The following is a 6,119-nucleotide window of genomic DNA, read 5'->3' as shown; positions in this document are numbered from 1 at the left end:
AAAACAAACAAGAAATGACAAGTCTAATTCTATAAATGGAATGGAAATGGCCAAATTAAACACTATCAGTATGTTCATGGTTTATTTAGTATATGTTTTATTTGGGATTGTGTGTGTTTATTTGAGTACTCTGTACTGTTTATTTCAAATACCTTGTAGACAAAATCCATATATTCTACTTTTCTTCCCTGTTTCCTCAGTGTTTTATACAGTGCTTTTCAAAAGCATTAAAATATTGGCCCAAAAAGTGAGTTATCTAAAATCCATGGCAGGATTAATGTGTGTTAAATTACTTGAGTGGTTTGGTTTTTTCACCTTTTCTGATTTGTTAAGGTTTTAATGGGGATCAAAACCTTTGAAAGATCAGTAATATTAAGGCATATTTTCAGATATTATACACAGCAAATGTGAGTAAGTAAATCAAAGAATTAATGCATGAGGACAGACAGGGCATCCCAGGGTATGCCCATAAAACAGAGGCAATTGATGCAAGCTCAGAAGTTCTAGTCATTAAGAATAACAGTCTTGGACTGAGAATGTAGCTCAATTTGTAGAGCTCTTACCAAGCATGCAGGGAGTCCTGGGTTGGATCATCAGCACCCATCACATAAACTAAGTGTAGAGGTACGTACTTGTAATCTAAGCACTTGAAAGGCTAAAGCAGAAGGATCAGAAATTCAAGGTCATGTGCTGCTATATAAAGACACCATATCTCAAAATGAAAGAACAGACATTTTGAACTTCTTTTTTCAATATTTTATTTATTATTTTTATGTGTATGAGTATATTACCTGTATGTGTGTAAGTACACCCATTACATGCAATGCCCTCAGTGGCCAGAAGAAGGCATTGGATCCCCTGGAACTGGAGTTATGGATGGTTGTTAGCTGCCATGTGGGTGCTGGGACTCAAACTTGGGTCATCTGCAAGAGCAGCTGTGTTTTTATTTGCTGAGCTATCTCTCCAGCCCCATTTTGGACTTCTTGAAGATAAAATAAAATGCAAGCCTTAGGCTGGGCATGGTGGTGCGCCTTTAATCCTAGCACTTGGGAGGCAGAGGTATGTGGATCTCTCTAGACCAGACTGGTCTACATAGTGAGCTCCAGGCCAGCTACAGGGAGACCCTGTCTCAAAAAGACCAAAAAAAAAAAAATTCAAGTCTTAACTTACTTGATTGATAAACAGAAACTATGTTGTTCATAAAACAAGTCCAGGAATGTAAAACTTTGGTGAAATGTGACTATTGTCTTCAAAGAATCAATTCTGAGCCACAGTAGTTGGGTCTTAGAAATGTCTGGGGTCCTGGACGTATAAGAGGATTCTCAGTTTGGAAATTACCTCCATCCAGACCCCAGACGTTCCACAAGCTCAAACTAATTCTTTGAACTAAGTTTGAGTGGCAAGTCGAGATTTTTCAATTCAGAGGCTAGCTGACCAATGGGTACCAGGCCAGCCTTAATGCTCTATCTCAGCCGCAGACTGTATCAGGCTTGAGCAACGATCTTCCCTCAATCACTTTAACCCCAGTCACTAAATTCTCAACATCCTTTGAGGTTTGGCTCGTATACTCCTGAACTTTTGCTCGCTTGTTCATCATTTCTCACTCATTCAGTCCCTTGCTCATTCAACGAAGATCTATTGGTAGGTATAGCTCCATGGTAGGTCACTTACTTAGCCTGTGCAAGATCATAGATTTTTATCACCAGCAACACACACACACACACACACACACACACTGAGGCAGACAGACAGAACACATCAGCATCAGATTCCAGATGCACCTGATATTCTTCGTGGTGCTTAGTGTGGAACATAAAGATCCTTGTCCATATAGTACCTAATTTCTAATAGAAGAATTTTTATGTTTTTATATCATCTTATAATTACATTTTTACATGTATCCTAAGTAGTTATCTCTCTCCTCTCCTCTCTCTCTCTCTCCTCTCTTTTCTCTCTCTCTCTCTCTCTCTCTCTCTCTCTCTCTCTCTCTCTCCTCTTGTAGCAAAGACCAGCGAAAAGTCACCTTTAAAATGTTTGTTACCAGTACCCGTGACACAGCCTGGCACTGTGCCATAAAGGAAGAGACAAAACATACTTTGCAGTTTGGAAGGTAATAAAACTTGAACTTGTTCAATATTTACATTTTGGTTACATATTGCTGCTTAAGAAAGTAACTCAAAATGTAATTGCCTAAAGCAGTACTTCTTTGCTCATAATTTTGTGAGTTAGAAATCTCAAAGGAACTCAGCAGGGCAGGTTACCTCTGAACCACATGGCTTCAGTTATAACCATGGTGGCTGGGGCTGGAGCACCCCCTTCTAAATGGTATCTCAGTCACACCTCATGCCTTGCAGCAACTCATCCTCTCCTGTTCTCCTTCCCTCTCTCCCTATCTTTTCACAAGTTCTCATCTTCCAGAGTTTCTCAAATAATTTGGGCTTCCACACAGCATGGTACTCTCAGGGATTCATACTTCTATTACAGCAGACAGTTTCTAAGAGGCAGACAGTACCAGGCCCCTTAAGGGCTGCAACAGGCAAGTTATTATTTCAGATAAGCTGTGCTGGTTAAGGCAGTCATTGGAAATGGTCAGTCGTCAAGAAGATAAAGCCCATTGCAATGGGAGCAGAGGAATAAGGGAAGGAGCATGAGGGCTGTGATTGTCTCATTTTCTTGTGCTATTATAAGAAAACACCTGAGACTAATAAGTAATCAAAATGTATTCATACAGTTTTGGAAGTTGGAAAGTCTAAGATCAAGGCAGGCACTGTAGATTCAATGTCTGTGTAGGCTTGCAACTTCTAGTGTCTTGATGTCTTCTTGTTCCATCTTCTGTTCTTCAAAGAAGTAAATGCTGTGTGCTCACAGGGCAGAAGAGAAGAAAGAGCAAAAGAGCCTGGCTAGCTCCTTCCGTCACCATCGTGTGTATAAGAGCGTTCACGAATCCTATTAGTGAAGGCAGAGCCTTTGTGGCCTGATCACCTCCAAGGTTCCCATCTCCTAATACTGTCACTGTAGTATTCAATATCAATTTCAGCAAGACACATAAACATTATTCCACCTCCTGTACTAAAGCAAAATACCTGGAGGCTGGATATTTTATAAAGGAGGCTCGTTTACACCCATGATTCTGGAGTGGAAGGCACAGGACTGGCATCAGCTTAGCTCTGGTGAGGAACTTTTGGCCACATCGTGGCAGGAACATTGCAGAAGGGAGAGCAAAAGGACTGGCAGTCTGGCTCTTTTGATGACATCCCTTTCTTGAGAATTAATCAGAGTCACACAAGAATTACAGCAAGGGCCTCTAAAGACAGTGCCGCAGTTACTTGAGGACCTTCTATAGGTGTGGCATCTTAAGGTCCCATTATCCCCAATCTCTCCACACTAGGGACCAGTTTCCTAACACACGAACCCTTGGGGAATAATACACTTAAACCACAGCTAACCCACATTAGCATTTGTTCAGCCAATGATATCATTTTTAGAAGATATTTTCTGTCATTTTTCATGGGAGTTATGAAATGTACTTAATCATGTGCTTAGTGAAACATACCAGCATTAAAGTGCAATTTAATTTGTTTTTTAACAGAATCCCTCCTACTAGCTCAATGATTTAATTTAAAATACTAAGTAAATGGATGAAGGCACTTGCTACCAAGCCTGAGGACCTGAGTTCCATCTCTGGGACCCACATGGTAGAAGGAGAGAACTGACTTCCTTAAGTTGTCCTCTGACCTCCACACATGTCCATTGACCTACACACTTGTGTGCAGAGAGGCGGGGGTGGGGGGAAGAGAGAGAGAGAGAGAGAGAGAGACAGAGAGACAGAGAGACAGAGAGACAGAGAGACAGAGAGACAGAGAGACAGAGAGAGAGAAATAGTAAGTGTAAAATACTAAGTAATCGGGCATGGTGGCGTGACCTTTAATCCCAGCACTTGGGAGGCAGAGGCAGGCAGATCTCTGTAAGTTCAAGGCCAGCCTGGTCTACATAGTGAGTTCCTGGCCAACGAGATTCCGTCTCAAGAAGACCAAAAAAAAAAAAAAAAAAGTAAATGATTATTAAAAACAATGACCAAGCAAGACTCCTAAAAACACCTAATAATATTTTTAGAGAAATACATTAAAGCTAGTAAAGAGGGCTAAAAAGTCTAAAATTCAAAATCTTAAACACAAATAAGAGTTGCATGTTTTATTTAGTTCTCAGATACACATTTTTCATTCATGTTTAATAAAACTATATTGTTCCTAGTTACCATTTTCCTTACTATACACAATTCTTAATGTTTTTCTTGACTCAGACTGATCTGAGAAAGTTCTGCCAATCAGTTCCAACAAAGACTTGGATACGTGTTCTTTCATTTTTCTCAGCCCCTCTCATAACATGGCAAATTAGTGTACTGATTTTCCCTAATGGATTGTAAATCACCGGGGAATTCAGCTATTTAGAAGGAAAACTGTCCACCCATTCGGTTAATATTTGTGTTTCTTGGGAAATGAGGATTATGAATATTCAATTATGATTTTATGATTTTTTTCATATTTATGTCTTAATATAGCTCATGATTGTACAGCAAATTTCCCAATGTTCTGTGTTCTATAAATACACTACAGTGTATACAAGATTACTATTTTACATTTAAAGTCATTATCTATGCACTTTTAGTAATCCAGCCTGGCACTCATAATTTATTATGATCTGAATTGGTGTGAGTTCATTAGTTCATACTGTTAGAAGCCTGATTACTTATCCATATGTACTAGAAGTCTGCTATTAGTATTATACATAGAAAGGAATTGCCAAAATGTAGATACAGAAATTATGGTTTACCTGAAGTTGAAAATGTCTTTGTTTGCAATTTTCCTCAATCAAAAATTCAAATTAAATGTAAGTTTTGTTTCCTTAGAAAGTTACTGAACTCTCTCTACTGAAAAAAAAGAAAAAAGAAAAAAAACACTCCTGACACAGACTTTTTCAAACATCAGATTAAAGCTGGACATGGTGGCACATGCCTTTAGTTCTAGCACTTGGGAGGCAGAGGCAGGTGGATCTCTGTGAGTTCGAGGCCAGCCTGATCTACACAGCAAGTTCTAGGCCAGCTGGGGCTACAGGGAGACCCTGTCTCAAAAAGACCAAAAAAAAAAAATCAAATTAAGAAATAGGAAATACATATCTGAAAGTCAAATTGGATGACAGGTGTAGCAACTCAATGCCAGAATCTGTTCCCACTCTGTTTCTACACATTGCAGGCAGGACCACAGGAGTCATGCTTGCTGAAGTGACTCCATTGTGAACTCAAGGACAGACTGTAGTAACAAGTGTCATCATGTCTAAATGAACTCATGCTTTCTGTATGCAAACTTTAATAGAGGATACCATAGACCCAGTCAGCAATTTTCTAAGAGTACCCCAAAACTAAACTTCTGGTGGTAACTAAACCACAAAGTAAAGTAAATCTAGATTGCCAGACATGAACTCTTCCTCTTATACTGCTTCACAAAGACTCAATCAAAAAAATAGTAGCTAGATATTTATTTATCTTTCACTATATTAAAATCTAAGCTTGAGGTTAGGGAGATGGCTCAGTGGATAAAGTGCTTCTAATGCAAGCACAAGGATCTGAGTTCAGATCCCCAGTACCCACATATAAAGGTGGGCACAGCAGCAGGCAGGCACCTGCAATCCCAGCACTGGGAAGGTGGATTAAAAGGCTTGTTGGTCAATGGGTATAGCCAAATTAGAGAATTCTAGGTAAAGTGAAGGACTCCGTCTGTAAAAAAAAAAAAAAAAAAAAAGTGTTGAAGGAGGAACTTACAGCATTCCAAGAGCCAAGAAGGAATGCCAGAATCTAGACACAATCAGTATATCCACCCAGCAGATCTCTCTCCTTTTAGATCTATCTCATCTTTGTATAATATCCACTGTCATTCTAGGGAGCCAGCTTGGTCCCACTCTGGTTTTGTTTATAATGCTTCTCTTTTTTGTTTTGTTTTGTTTTTTTTTTGTTTTGTTTTGTTTTTAATTTTTAAAAATGATTTCTTTAACTGGTCTTTTTGAGACAGGGTTTTCCTGTAGCCCCAGCTGTCCTGGAACTCACTATGTAGACCAGGCTGGCCTTG

This window comes from Nannospalax galili, unplaced genomic scaffold (assembly GCF_000622305.1).
Source record: "Nannospalax galili isolate Female #2095 unplaced genomic scaffold, S.galili_v1.0 scaffold441, whole genome shotgun sequence".
Lineage (NCBI taxonomy): Eukaryota > Metazoa > Chordata > Mammalia > Rodentia > Spalacidae > Nannospalax > Nannospalax galili.
This window is presented reverse-complemented; position numbering follows the sequence as displayed.